General features: G+C 38.9%; 1 protein-coding gene across 2 annotated transcripts in view; it reads left to right on the top strand.

The window, feature by feature from the left end:
* The window catches only part of BORCS5 (BLOC-1 related complex subunit 5), a 78,016-nt gene that overhangs the window by 16,941 nt on the left and 46,064 nt on the right, over nucleotides 1-15,011 (top strand). The gene's annotated exons all lie outside the window — the stretch shown is intronic.

The following is a 15,011-nucleotide window of genomic DNA, read 5'->3' as shown; positions in this document are numbered from 1 at the left end:
AACTATAAACCTACTTTTGCCATACCCTATAGTTGTCTTGCTTTTTTATTCATGTTGAATTCTCTGTCTTTTAAACAATATCTTTAGCTTTCATATATTCAATGTAATTTCAATGTGGTTGGATTAAACTCTTCAAACTTGCTGTTTTCCATATGTTCCATGTGTTCTTTATTCCTTTCCCCCTCCTTTTTTGTGTGTTTACTTTAGCACTTATCAACTCCTTTTATGAGCCAATTTTTATCTTCACTGTTGTCTTATTATTTAAATCATAAAAAATTTTGTGTGGTTGCCCTAGAGCCGTGGTTGGCAAACTGCGGCTTGCGAGCCACATGCAGCTCTTTGGCCCCTTGAGTGTGGCTCTTCCACAAAATACCACGGCCTGGGCGAGTCTATTTTGAAGAAGTGGCGTTAGAAGAAGTTTAAGTTTAAAAAATTTGGCTCTCAAAAGAAATTTCAATCGTTGTACTGTTGATATTTGGCTCTGTTGACTAATGAGTTTGCCGACCACTGCCCTAGAGTTTATAGTACACACCTTTGATTAATCACCATTTCACATATAGTGTAGAGTTTTTATCACAGGAAGGTATTTATACTCCAATTTCCTCATCATATTTTGTGCTATTGTTGTTAAGTATTTTTCTTTTACATATGCTATAAACCCACAATACATTGCTATTTTTGCTGTAGACCAGGGGCAGCAAACTTTTTTCTGTAAAGGGCCTGATAGTATTTTGGGCATTGTAGGCCATCTGGTCTTTGTCTCAGCTGCTTAGTTTTGTCATTGTAGCGAGAAAGCAGCCATAGACAATACATAAAAGAATGGGTGTTACTGTGTTCCAATATAACTTTACTTACAAAAACAGGAAGTGGGTGAAATTTGGCCCCTGAGCCATACTTTGTTGACCCCTCCTTTAGACAATCAATTATTTAGAGCTATTAAAAATAGAAAAGGTATTTCATATTTACCTTCATTTCAGCCATTTTTTGAGATCTTCATTTTTAAATATAGATCCAAGTTTCTATTTGATTTCATATTTCCTTTGCCTGAAGAACTTCCTTTGACATTTCTTATGGTATGGATCTGTTGGTAATGAATTCTTTCAGTTTTTGTTGCTCTGGAAAAGCCTTCATTTCTACTTAATTTTTAGCCCTGGCCAGCATGGTTCAGTTGGTTGGAGTGTTGCACCATACACCCAAGGTCATCGATTCCTGGTCAGGGCACATACCCAGGTTGTGGGTTTGATCCCTGGTTGGGTGCATACAGGAAGCAACTGATCAATGTTTCTCACATTAATGTTTCTCTCTCCCTCTACCTTCCTCACTTTCTCTGGAATCAATAGAAACATACCCTTGGGTGACGATTTTTAAAAAAAATTGTAATTCTTGTCTTTGTTGCTCTGTATCTTTTTTCTCTGGCTGCCTTAAAGATTTTCTTTTTTCCCCTCCTTTCTTTTTTTTTAAATTAACATATAATTTAAATAGAGTAAAATCTATCCTTTTTAATACACAGTTCTGTGATTGTTGATGTATCTGTACAGTTGCTTAACCATTCTAACAATCAAGATATGAAATAGTTCCATCATTCCCCAAAACTCTCCCCATGTCCCTCTATAGCAGTGGTTCTCAACCTTTCTAATGCCGCGACCCTTTAATACAGTTCCTCATGTTGTGGTGACCCCCAACCATAAAATTATTTTCGTTGCTACTTCATAACTGTAATTTTGCTACTGTTAATGAATCGTAATGTAAATATCTGTGTTTTCCGATGGTCTTAGGCGACCCTGCTAGTGGTTCTCAACCTGTGGGTTGTGACCCACAGGTTGAGAACTGCTGCTGTAGAGCCTAAGACCATCGGAAAACACAGATATTTACATTACGATTCATTAACAGTAGCAAAATTACAGTTATGAAGTAGCAACGAAAATAATTTTATGGTTGGGGGTCACCACAACATGAGGAACTGTATTAAAGGGTTGCGGCATTAGAAAGGTTGAGAACCAGTGCTCTATAGTCAATTTCTTGCCTCACCTGAACCTCTGACTAACATTGATCTGTTTTCTGCCCTTAGAGTATTGCCTTTTCCAGAATGTTACTTAAATGGAATCATATGGTAATGTAGCTTTTTTAGTCTGGCTTCTTTCACTTAGAATAATGCATTTTTGAGGTTTACCCATGTGCTTATATTAGGAGTTTGTTCTTTTTTATTGCCAATCAATATTCCATCTTATGAATCTACCATAGTTTGTCTATAAAGCCACTATGACAACTATTTTGTGGCTGTAACAATGCATGGAAAGATTGTTTTCTAAAAGGTTTAATAAACCAGCAGTGCCTGAACATATTGGATTCATAATATCCTCTTCAGCATTGGGCATTATTTAAATGTTTTTTTCCTCCAAATTGGAAATGTCGTTTGTTTTGATCATAAAAAGAACATGTATTCATTAAAAACTGTAGAACTGTCTCCTCTCGAGGCTAACAGTTTCAGTCCCTTGTATAACATGAACTTGTGTCACCCAGCCTTCTGATCTAAAACCTAAACGTACTCCATTTTGGCCCTTTTAGAGCATGACCCCTAGCACTGAACAAAGTATTCCAGGTGTGAGCTGGATCTACTGGCTTGCTCTGCATGCTGTGTTTCTTCTAATACAGCCCAAGTTTGGAGTAGCATTTTTGGCATCCACATGCAGTTGTGGCTGCCAAAATTGAATCATCTAAAACCCTAAAGTCTTTTTCACGTGTGCTGCTGTTAAGCCACACCTCCTTCATTCTGTATTTCTCCAGATAGTTTTTTGGACCTTCAGTGAAGACTTTGCAATCATCCATAACTCAGTATCAGATGTAGCCTGTGTTTTTAGCTTGTTGATTTTTTATGTGAAGCCCTATGATTAATATACTATGAGTGACCTTTGATGAGGTCATTGAAAACGTTTAACAGCTCAGAACCCAGATCAGAGAGCTAGAGGAGAGCTCATGCCATGTTACAGTCAATAGATATAGAACTCTTGCCATGTGTTAAGAATATCTTTTATTTTCTAATTTCTATTTAGTATTTTTTGGGATAAGGAGATGGCCATCTTATATGTAATTCGTGAGAGGTAGTGTTCAATGTTGTAAAATTCATTGACACTCTTTTAGTTATATTTTTATTAGCACCAAGCTTTATTATATATATCATTAATGCAGTATTTATTATGGTATCCTATCTATTACCACTATGTATATTTATTATTTCTACCATACTTATTTAAAACAATGAGGCGTTGTTGTTTTTCTGAGATTGAAACCACATTGTGGACCACACTTCTCAAACATATGGTAGCTGTGATAAAAAATCACACCATTGCCCTGGCCAGTGGTACTCAGTGGTTAGAGCATTGGCCCATGCACTGAAGGACTGCAGGTTTGATTCCCAGTAAAGGGCACATACCTGGGTTGCAGATTTAATCCCTGGCCCCAATCAGGGCAATTGCAGGAGGCAGCCAATCAATGTATCTCTCTTATATCGATGTTTCTCTCTGTCTATCTCTCTTTCTGTCTCTTCCTCCCTCCCTCCCTCATTTCCACTCTCTCTAAAAATCAATGAAAAAACTATCCTCAGGTGAGGATTAACAACAAGAACAACCTTTGAAAGTAGAGTAAAAGTTCTATTTTAAGACCTGCTCCAAACCTAAATAGGGTAGCAATGTCATGGCTGCAGCTAATTTAGACTGCATGAAATCAACAAAGAGGAACTGCTAGCCAGGCATAGTTAATATCCAAAAGCAAAATAAATATATCTGTAAATAAAGAAGTCAATTTCATTATGACATTCACTGTTTTCTTTGGATGTGGTCATTGAGCAGTGGTAGATAAGCACATTATTAAAACCACCGTATCAGGGAATGTTCCATAGTAATGCAATAAGAAAAATAGGACAATACATGAATAATTATGGAAAGGAAACCAGACTCATAAGGAGCACATTTAAGAAAAGGTAAGTCATTTGGAAATCTGGTCCAAGGACCAGAAAAAGGCTGACATTAACACTGTGGCCAGATGGACTTTATCTTTCTGCTGTTCTTTCCATTTCCTGCCAATATACTAAAAAAGATTGAAACAATATCAAGGCAGCCTCACACATTAAAAGTGCTAGATGGAAATGAAAAAAATGTTCCCAGATATGAGCATAACTCCTCTTGATTAGACAACTAAGCCATTCTCCTCCAACTTGCAAAAATTCTGGCAAGAAGCTGTGGTTCTGGGGCCTCTTTATTTTGGCTGTTTTATCCCTACTTTTGATTTGGTAACACTCCCTGGCTCTTACTCTTTCCAACATGGAGACAGGACATAGGTTATTGAGGCAAATGCTCTGAGTTCAAATAGAAAGTATGTCGAAAGGTAGTAACTATCCCTAGCTAGAGTTTTTTTCCCCAGGTCAGTACAAATAAATACACTTTTAATGAACAATGATAAGTATGATTATTATCTTTTAAAAATATATATATATATATATTTTATTGATTTCAGAGTGGAAGGAAGAGGGAGAGAGAGATGGAAACATCAATGATGAGAGAGAATCATTGATTGGCTGCCTCCTGCACACCCCCTACTGGGGATTGAGCCCACAACCTGAACATGTGCCCTTGACCCTTCAGTCCACAGGCCGACACTTTATCCACCAAGCCAAACTGGCCAGGGCACGAGAATCTTTCTTAACCCGAGCTCACGTTACGTGATTCCCACTCAGAATGTTTGGTCGCTCCCTTCTGCCTCACACATGCAGGTCTGAGCTCCTCAGCTTGACATGAAGATCTCAAGAAGTCTTTATATTCTCCTCTCTCACTGCTTGTGCGTGTCTTTAGCTCCAGGCCAAATTAGATGCTTCCCTTGCTTTACCACCTCCATGTCTTTGCTCACGGCCTTCCATCTATAAGGTGTCTTCTCTGTTGTGACCTGCTAAAATCTTACCCTCCTTTAAGACTTTGATTGTTCATTTGTTTAACAAATATTTGAGTGGCTACTGTGAGCTCTAGGCACTGTTCTAGTAGGTGAGCCTCTAGCAAAATATAAAATCTCTGCTCTCATGGAGCTTGCCTTTTAATAGTTCACCCACTAAAATATAAGTTTGCCTTAAGCCATCTCCTTCATCATCTTTTTTACTTTCTCTATATTGATATGATACACCTTCACACAAATGATTATGATGAGAAAGAAAAAGGTAAGATATTTGAAGTGATTACTGTGGCTGGGCAGAGAAACATTCCAAAATGCTCTGTTTTTCAAAGTGTGTGTCCTCAGTGTAGAAAGAAGCAACTGTAACGTAACCAAAGGTATAAGAGTGATGAATAGGGTCAGGATATATAAAAGCTAGGGTAAACAGAGACTTCTGAGGTGAGTGACATAAAGAATACCTAGATATACAAAAAGTTATATTCCCAGCAAAGGTAGCAGTAAGTAGATGTAATTAGCCTCTTGGGCCAACTGAGGTCATGCTAATGTATGGCAGAGCAGAACTATTTGACACCTCTTTTGCTTCCATATTTTCTGTCAAAAGGGAAGATAATTAACTGGAAATGATAGAACAAAGGAGTAGTTAAAATCCCAGATAGACTATATCTGAAGTGCAATTAGCTGATCAAAATACATTGTTTTCTGGTGCTTGCCTCCTCACTCCCAATCTATCCTTCCACCCCATCCTCACCTCTCCAGCCTATGGAACTGAAAGAACTTGTAGTTACTGAACTGCAATCTTTAATGAATTGTGGAGAACAAAAGAGGTGCCAGAAGCTTAGACACAGAAAAAAGTATCCCCATTAAAAAAGGGGAATGATGGGTGAGAAGGGGGGCACTTGAAAGAGGGGAGATGATTCCAGAATGTGTATCACTATAATATTCTATCCATTGGTTCCAACTCTTTGTAGAAGGCTTGCTCCATTTTAAAATACTTACAGACTGTCTTGTGTCTCCATCAGCCTTGTCTTTTACAAAACTAAATTTTTTCAATGTAAGCCCACAAGAAGATCAGAAGTAAGATGCTACAGGGTTCTGACCTTGACCTCTATCTTATTCAACATTATGTCAGTTGACTCAGTCCTACCAAAGGACCCTGGACATACTTGATACTCATGAAAGATTTTTTGATTGACCTTAAGTAAAGTGGTGGAGGCATATTAATCAGATTTGCAGATGATGAAATGTTAGAAGGAATTCTAACATGACAGATGACAGATGCAGAGTTCAAAATGATCTCAGTAGATTTTAAATGGGCTGAAACCACAGTGACATTTAAAAGCAGTACATGTCAAGTCCCACATAAAAACAATCAGTTGCACCCTGGCCAGTGTGGCTCAGTTGGTTGGAGTATCCTCCTGTGTACCAGAAGGTCGTGAATTCGATTCCTAGTCAGGACACATACCTACGTTGCAGGTTTGGTCCCCAGTCGGGGCTCGTCTGAGAGGCAACCAGTCAATGTACTGTATCTCTCTCACATTGATCTTTCTGCCTTCCTTTCTCTCTCTTAAATCAATAAAAAAATAACAACCAGTTGTATATGGACAAGGTATGAGAAAATTGGCCCAACAGCAATTCAGTGGGGGCTTTTATTGGTATCAAGATCAGAAAGTGGCAGAGCAGGGGTCTCAGGCACAGTACTTGGCACTAGTCACTCTATACCTGAGAGTGTTCTGGGTGTCATGCTTAAGGAGATATTTATAAACGAGCATATGCTGAATTGCCTGACCAGAAGGTCATTGTCTAGAAACCTTGTTATGTAAAGGAGTCTTGAAGCAGATAAGAACTTTGAAGTTGGAGAAGAGATGGCTTAGGGGAACACATCTCTGTTTTAATACTTTGTTTTTAGCATCTTTATTTGTTTGACAGGATTAGTGTTAGATCCACTTTTGTGAAGTCACGGTGATCAGAACTGAGGCCAATGGACAGAAGTTATTGAGAGGTAGAGTTTAGTTTGATATAAATAACTTTCTATAATAAGCATTTTAGTGGTAATATTTATTGATCAATTACAGTTTGTCAGGCAATGAGCCAAGCAGTTTTCATGCAGCATCTTACATTTAGTCCTCACAGCAGCCTTGTCGTATGGGTACCTTTTAGTCCCATTTTATAGATAAGGAAACTTGTTCAGAGACATTGATTTGTTCAATGTGTACAGCTAGAAAGTAGCTAAACAGCTATTCTTACCTAGATCTGACTGGTCACACAGCCTGTGCTCACAACCACTATGCTGTCTTGCAAAGTAATGAACTCTCCTTTGGATATGTTTAAGCAGAACTGGAAGGATCCTCTTTCATACTTAGAATCAATTCTTTCAATTCATAAGCATGTGGAGGGACAGTATAGCATATGGGAAAAAAAGCAGACTTTGGAGTTAGTTCAGGGATGGAACATGTCATGCATTGGCATATGATCTTGGGCTAATTGCTTAACCTCTCTGAACCCCATTTTCCTCATCTGTAAAATAAGGATACTGATACCTACCTCAAGGAGTTAATGAGAGGCTTATTTTATATCAACAGCATGATTTATGTGTAGTATGTACTTGATACATATTGGGAACTCAACAAATAATTGCTATAATTGTGCAGAAATTCCTTCTAATTTTAACAGTTATGATCATTGGACTTAGACCATCATCATTATAACTTTGTAGGTTTCTCTCTGTATTATGTAACATTAGGGCTACTTTATCTCTGAAATTATGCTTGCTAATACTCTAATTAGCACAGAACTTTTGATTGCTGGACTTGATTTCATTTACAATTTTACTTTTTATGTTTGTGTGTTTACTTTTTATAGTTATTCTGTTGCCTCCTTGCTGATAGCAAGTTGTAGTCAACTTATAATTTGTTACTGTTGGCTTGGAAACCAAAGTAAAAATCAATAGACCTTTAGGGGCAGTCTGAAGGGCTTCCTGTTACTAAAATACATCGGCATTAACACACGGAATTTATAATAAACTATTTGGTGACCTGTAGGCCGTTTTATTTGCTTTTCCCTGTTTCTTGGCTGTCCAGTGAGTTGAAGTTATTAAACACGTGAAATGCAGCTGAATGTGACACTATTTTTGCTCTTGAGTTTTACAACCCAGTAGAAAAACAAACAAAACATCATACTGGATTTAAAGCCTAGGATTTTAGAAGCATAGTGCTCATGTAATATCACATGATGTTAAAATACCTACCATTAGTTGAGTGCCTATTTACCATATACCAAGTGCTACGCCAGTTGCTCTCCATGCAGAATCTTTTTTAATCTTCAAAACAATCCTACGAAGGAGGTATTAATGTCATCCTCATTACCTAAGGATGCAGGGCTATGAGAAAGAGAGATTAGATGTGTTCAACCTCCACAGAGATTGAAGCTCAGGTCGTCATATTCCAAAGACCCAGTTCTTTTCATTGGCCTGGAAGAGGTGGGCCATCGCTGTACAAAACAACCATGTAGAGGAATATTAATTGTGCAGAGTCTAAAAGAACAGGCAGGATTTTGGTGGGATGTGTTGGCTTGGGTTGGAAGGGGTGGAGGAAGGAATTCCTAGGCAGAAGGAGAGCATGAGCAAAGCGGGCCTCAATGTGCTGCTGTTGGGCAAGTGGGTGGAGACAGTGAGATAACTGCTTGGCCAAGAGACGGGTGCACCTTGGGGAGGAGTAGCAGGTTAAGATCAGAAAGCTAAACTGTGGCCAGATCATGGATGCTCTTGAAAGCCAGGGAAAGGAGTTCAGAGGTGCTGCCACAAGAAGTGATGGCAGTTTTATGTTGCAGTAGGGAGTCGGATATTGACACGTTGATGGCTGTGGGTTTTGGCTGATTGGTAGGACAGTAGGAGACTGTTGTAGTTTTCTGGTGATGAGCTGATGAAAGCCTGAACTGGGTTGAGGATGGTGGAAGGAAGAGCAAATTTGAGAGACATTTTCAAGGAAGAGATGACAGGACTTGAAAGATTGGGGATAGGCCTAAAGGAAATGGAAACAGCTGTAGGATTGCTTGCTTGAACAGCAGAATTGGAAAGGGGAGATTAATTTCTTTTAATGGACCTGCAGACCCACAGCTAGTAGGAGTTATTTCGGTGCTGCACACTGAACATTCCCTGGGTTAGCGCAATTATAGTGCCTCTCTGGTCGAAGACAAGAAGGTGGTGCTGGGGATGGGGTGGGTGGGGAGTGTGATAGGGAATGGGAGGGGCAGGTATCTTTCAGTTTGCTCTGTTTTCCTGTCTTGAGTGCAGTATTACAGTCATGGCAAATACCTCCATGCTGATGTGCTTAAACTCAGATGTGATGTTTTATAAAGGGCCAGCTAAAAATCTCGGGTGGGAGTTGAAGGGAATTACGAATCTTTGAATTATTATTTCACTGTTCATTCCAAGGGCCAGTTCATCTTCCTGGGTCTGTATCTTTAAACAGAGTGAATGCTAATATGAATTTACGGTACTCATGTTGGAAACTGCTACCCTCATTTAGAAGCCATTAACCTTTATGTTGATGAAATAGTGTTCTTAACTGAGCATGTAAAATCTGTGCTGAACAGCTGCAGTCTTTCCGGAACACTAACTTAAAAAGCACTCATCATATTTTTTGAAAATCAAAAGCATGTGGGTGGGATGGAGTCACCTGAGCAATGTTCTATAATTACAACTTTGAAGGCCTTTTCCTTTGTCCTTTTCAGGATGATTTCACACACACACACACACACACACACACACACACACACACACACAAACCTATGATTTTCTTATTTTTCTCTATAGACTTTTTGTACTTGTTTTGTTCAATAGTTGCAGTAGCCAGGAAGATACATGTTTTCTGTTTTCCTCTCCTAGTTTATTTTAAATCTTGCATCTCTGAATTTTGCAACCCCCCTTCTAACAGAACTAGCTCTCCCTAAAAACTTCTGAGCTCTGAGTGACACGTGTGAAAGTATGTTGAGGTGCTTTGTATCTACACTGACGTCCCCCCCGCCTCCGGGCAGCCCTGGTAACTGCAGAGTGCCTCCACACTAGATAATGAACTAGTGAAATGTTGGTCGTCACACATTTTCTGTGTGTATTAGCTTCCTCGGTGCCATCCTGGTCAGCAATACTGCAATGTGACAAAACTGGCACTCATGCCCTGGACCAACCCACACTGGAGACTAACTGATGCAGTCTGTGTACAGGGACGGGAAAAAACAGGTTTCCATTGTGAGTACGTGAAACACAGTTTATTTTTGTATTGTTATTTATTATTACTATACTAGAGGCCCAATGCACGAAATTCATGCAAGAGATCTTGGCCCCGGCCCCCACCCGCCACTGCCATGGCCCCTGCCCACTGCCACGTGGCCCCCGCCCGCCATGGCTTTGTCCGGAAGGAAGGACATCTGGAATGACGTCTGGTCTAATTAGCATATTATGCTTTTATTATTATAGATTATTTATTTGTATTACAACTGTAAACTTACCTTTGCTCACCCCTGCATTTATTTATTTTTATATGTGTATATATATATATTTTCACATATGTGTATATATATGTGTGTGTGTGTGTGTGTGTGTGTGTATATATATATATATATATATATATATATATATATGTATATACACACAGACACGCACAATTACATATAACCAAATTTATTTGTTGCAATATTGTTTGGAATAATGAAAGGTTGGAAATAACTCAATATTTTTAAATGGAGATACAGCCATATAATGGGATACTACTATGCAGATATAAAAAACAAGGGGAAGTGTACTGGTATGGATACTTTTCCAAAATATATAAAGTTTAAAAAGCAGTAAGTTACCTTTAGATAACAAAGAGATAAAAGTAAGAATATGTATTTGTCTTAATTGAATATGCATTTTAGAAACTTCTGAAAAGATACCCAACTAATAAAAGTTTTACCTCTGGGAATGGGGTGGGATCTGAGACATGGGTAACAAGCTTTTCAGTGAGTTTTTATACTCTGTGATTTGAAAATCCTAGTAATTACTAGCTATTTAAATATAAAATAAACTTAAAAGTCACTATATGTGATATTTTATATTTTTATATACCATCAGTTCTTTTTTAAAAATTGATTTTAGAGAAAGAAGAAAGGAGAGAGAGAGAGAAACATCAATTTGTTGCTCCACTTCCTTATGCATTCATTGGTTGATTCTTGTATGTGCCCTGACAGGGGATCAAACCTGCAACCTTGGTGTATCAGGATGGCACTCCAACCACCTGAACTACTCAGCCGGAGCCCATCCTTTCTTTTTCACACTATTTTAATTTTATAGCTTTCTGATATTTAAGTGTGGTTTGCTGATAATACCCCTGAAGGAAGTAAAACTAAGGAATAATATTGTTTCCATTTGTGCCTTTTAATTAACAGAGAAATAGAAAGGGTTTTATAGAAGACTTCAGGAGGAAGGATTAGTACCTGACATAGTTCAGTAGTTCCATCATAGTTTGACACATCTAAGAACACTAGCACCAATTTTTCCAGTAAGCTAACCGAAATAATTCTGAATTTTAGCTTATTTTATGTGTATAATAAAGTTGTTGGTTTGCCAAAATTATTCATAAAGTAATGCTTTGCCAAATTGATGTTAAGCATGAAGTAGTGTGATGAGTCTGTCTTACTATTTTAAAGGTCACTCATATTTCTCCTTTCTTTCCACATTCCAACCCCCCCCCCCCCAAACCAGTAACAAAAGTTCTTCACCTAGAATAGAATTTTGGGCTTGCATTTTCTGTAATATTGATAGGTTTTTCTTGTTACTGAGAGGTATCTCTCTCAGGAAGCTTTAAATGTCAAATTAACAGTTACCATGCTATCTTTTTCCTTTTAGTAAAAGAGGTAATACTTTGTCTTCCTGAAGATGTTTGAAAATATCTTTTATACATACATTTGTAATGCCTTGAGTCATAGAAATGAGGTGTTACATCATTTGTTTCAGAAGATACACTGACGCATCAAAGACAAGAGACAGGGAAAAGAATATGCAGTTCGTAATCTGTTGCTTCAAAACTAGCAAACGTTTTGGGAGAGCAAGTTCTTGCTGGACATCACTAAATAAGAATGAGTTGATGTCACACTTGGCAAGAAGCAGCTCAATTTTCCCCCCATACAAATAGTGCAACATGGTGGGGAGGAGGGATTGCAGGCAAAGGATAAAGAATTATGGGGGGAAATGAGCAGGAGAAGAAATGTGAGAATGAGTTGTTTGCTGGAAAATAATTAATTACTGTGATATAAAAGCCATGTTTGTTTTGTCAGGAGGAATCTGAGTTGGAACATGAACTGATGAAGGAGAGAGATGTTTACCAGGCTCCTCCCACACTCCCTCCCAGGCTCTGTGCACTGATCCCTGTGGAGGGTTATGTAACCGCCTTTTCAGGAAGAATGGCCCCTGTAGCTGTTTTGGCTCAATTGAGTGCTGCATCAAGTATGAGTGAAGTCTCTAAAACATAGTGATACCATACTCAGTCGTTTTAATTTAGGATTTTCAAACACCAGAAGGTAATACTGCGCGGATTGTGTGTGTGGGGGGGGCGGTATCACCACTTGCCTCCCCCTAATTTTATGCAACATTGGGAATTTGGGCAACCTGATAGCCAATTTTGCATTTTCCTAAAAGCTAGGAAATGTCAAGGTTAGCCAATTATTTATTGAAATTAGCTGGAGTTATCTGGCTCAGTGAATGTCTGTGGTCCAGTGTTACATAACAACAGTGTGGGAGTGTATAGGGGCATTTTGGAGAGATCGTGTTCATTGCATGGGGACTGCCATGTTGGGGGATGATTAACATCCCTTTCCACTGCATATCACTAGTGTCCCCAGTTTCTGACAGCCAGAGAGGCCCCCATTCTTCTAAATCCCCTCAAAAAGGGGGCAGAACAATGTGTGCTTTACAATATTATCAAGCAGCACTGTTTCTTTACTGTTTATTTTGCATAAAGGGTTTGGGAAGTCTTAGGAAGGTGTGCATTTATAGCTTTCATATAGAATCTATATATATAAAAGCCTAAATGACCGTTCAGCTGTTCAACCGTTGGACTGGTCAACCGGTCACTATGATGTGCACTGACCACCAGGGGCAGACGCTCAATGCAGGAGCTGCCCCCTGGTCATTGCGCTCCCACAGTGGGAGCACCGCTCAACTGACCTACGGGTGCCAGACACAGGCTCACAGCTGGCCACTGCAGCCTGGAGACCACAGCAGAGCTGCAGCAAGCCTACCCAGCGGCAGTGTCGGGCGCAGTGGGGCCAGGATGAGCAGGAGCGGCAGGCAGCATTGGACTGCCGGTTTCGGCCTGATCCCTGCAGGCCACGCCAGGGGACCTCACCGGTGCATGAATCCATGAACCAGGGCTCTAATAGATTTCATTAAAAAAAAAAAAAAATGCTGTTGGGGAAAAAGCAGTTTGGAAAGATGGATGGCAGGGAAGGACCTTGCCAGGAAAGAAGAGGGTGAGGTGGAAGTGGCTTCTTAACTAGCCCTTTACTGCTCCCAAGATCTCCAATTCTGTGGGTGGTTCCTTTTTTTCTGAGAGGCAGCACAAATATAGCCCAGAAGTAGAGGCAGGGGTAGGTGATAAGGTAAAGGACTCACAGGGCAGGGATAGGGGGAAGAGGCGTGTGTGAAGAAAAGATTTGGATTGGTATATAAAGATGGCAGCCTCAGAGGGAATGAAAGGCTATGGCAAAGAAGCTGGAAATTTTACATGGCATTGTTAAGCTTACAATGTTAGTATTTCTGGGACAATTTGGTGAACTTCCAGGAGGAAACGTTGTCTGAGATAATTAAATCAGTTGAAGACCTTCACATGGAATGTTGAATTATAGTATTTACTGTCCTTTTGTCTGTTTGATTTTTTAGGCATCGCCTTCAAAAGACCCTGTGTCCTTCTAGATACTTAACAGCTTAGGTGTAGAGTCAGTTTTTTTGGTTTGTTTGTTTGTTTTTAAATAGTCAGCTTTGCTTTCATTCTGGCTTATTGGTCTCAATAGCCATTTTCCTCAGACTTCATTAACTGAGTCACTCACCAAAAGTATATTTTTCTGTTCACCTGGAGTTTCTGAAAAATAGTACAGTTTTATTGGAAAAATGAAGCATAAATATTACCCAAATATTAGCATAAAATTAGCCAAAGTCAGTGTTATTATATAAGATGTACAAGTAGAGGAAAGTTTTAAGAAATAGGAACAAAAATCTCACTCATCTTCATTATCAGTCACAGTTTAACAGACACCTTGGTTTTATACTAAGTCTTAATTAATTAAGTATAAGAACATTTCTTTTAATGTTTCCCAAATCTTCTTAATTAGTTTTGAAGACATTCAGTTGCATGTGTATCACTGGCTTTTTGTTTTAACCTTCTCACTAGTTGTCAAACAGTTTGGCAGTCTTTCTTCAGTGAAAGTCTTGTTTTTGTCACAGGCTATCTTTCTGAGCAGCCAGTGCATCGCTCCCTCACTAATTGTCTGGTTTTGCTAAATCTTAGCATCAGTAGAAATTACCTTGATAAACCACTAGCTAAAGAGAGAGTATAGTTTTCCTGAATATCTCCTAAGGTGGCTGAGGGTGGAGTGGCGGTAGTGTAATAAAGTCTGTGGAAAGCGAAACCATAGTTTCCATCAGGTTTGCAAAGAGGTCTCAGACCCAGAAGAATTTAAGAATTATTGCTGTGGATAGAGCCTTGCCCTCAATAGAGATTGCCAGCTGCTATGTAACATTTATTTTTTCATTTGGAATATTTCAGCATATAAGCAAAAATAACAAACACCTGAATCTTCATTTACCAATTCTGTCAGATTTTAATATTTAGCCATATTTGCTTCAGATCTTTTTTTTTTACCCTAGAAGAAAAACATTTTAAATACACTTAACACCCCCTTGCCACGCTTTTGTAGCCAACCTTCCCTAATATTTCTTCTCCCTTCCTCTTTGCAGGGAATCGTTGATCTGATTGGTGTTTATCATGCCCATGAATTTTTTTCATGGCTTTACTTTTTACCACATATTTTTGTATCTAAACAATATC

Source organism: Plecotus auritus, assembly GCF_963455305.1.
Source record: "Plecotus auritus genome assembly, chromosome: 3".
Classification (NCBI taxonomy): Eukaryota; Metazoa; Chordata; class Mammalia; order Chiroptera; family Vespertilionidae; genus Plecotus; species Plecotus auritus.
The sequence above is the reverse complement of the archived record's forward strand: the minus strand, read 5'-3'. Positions and strand labels throughout refer to the sequence as shown.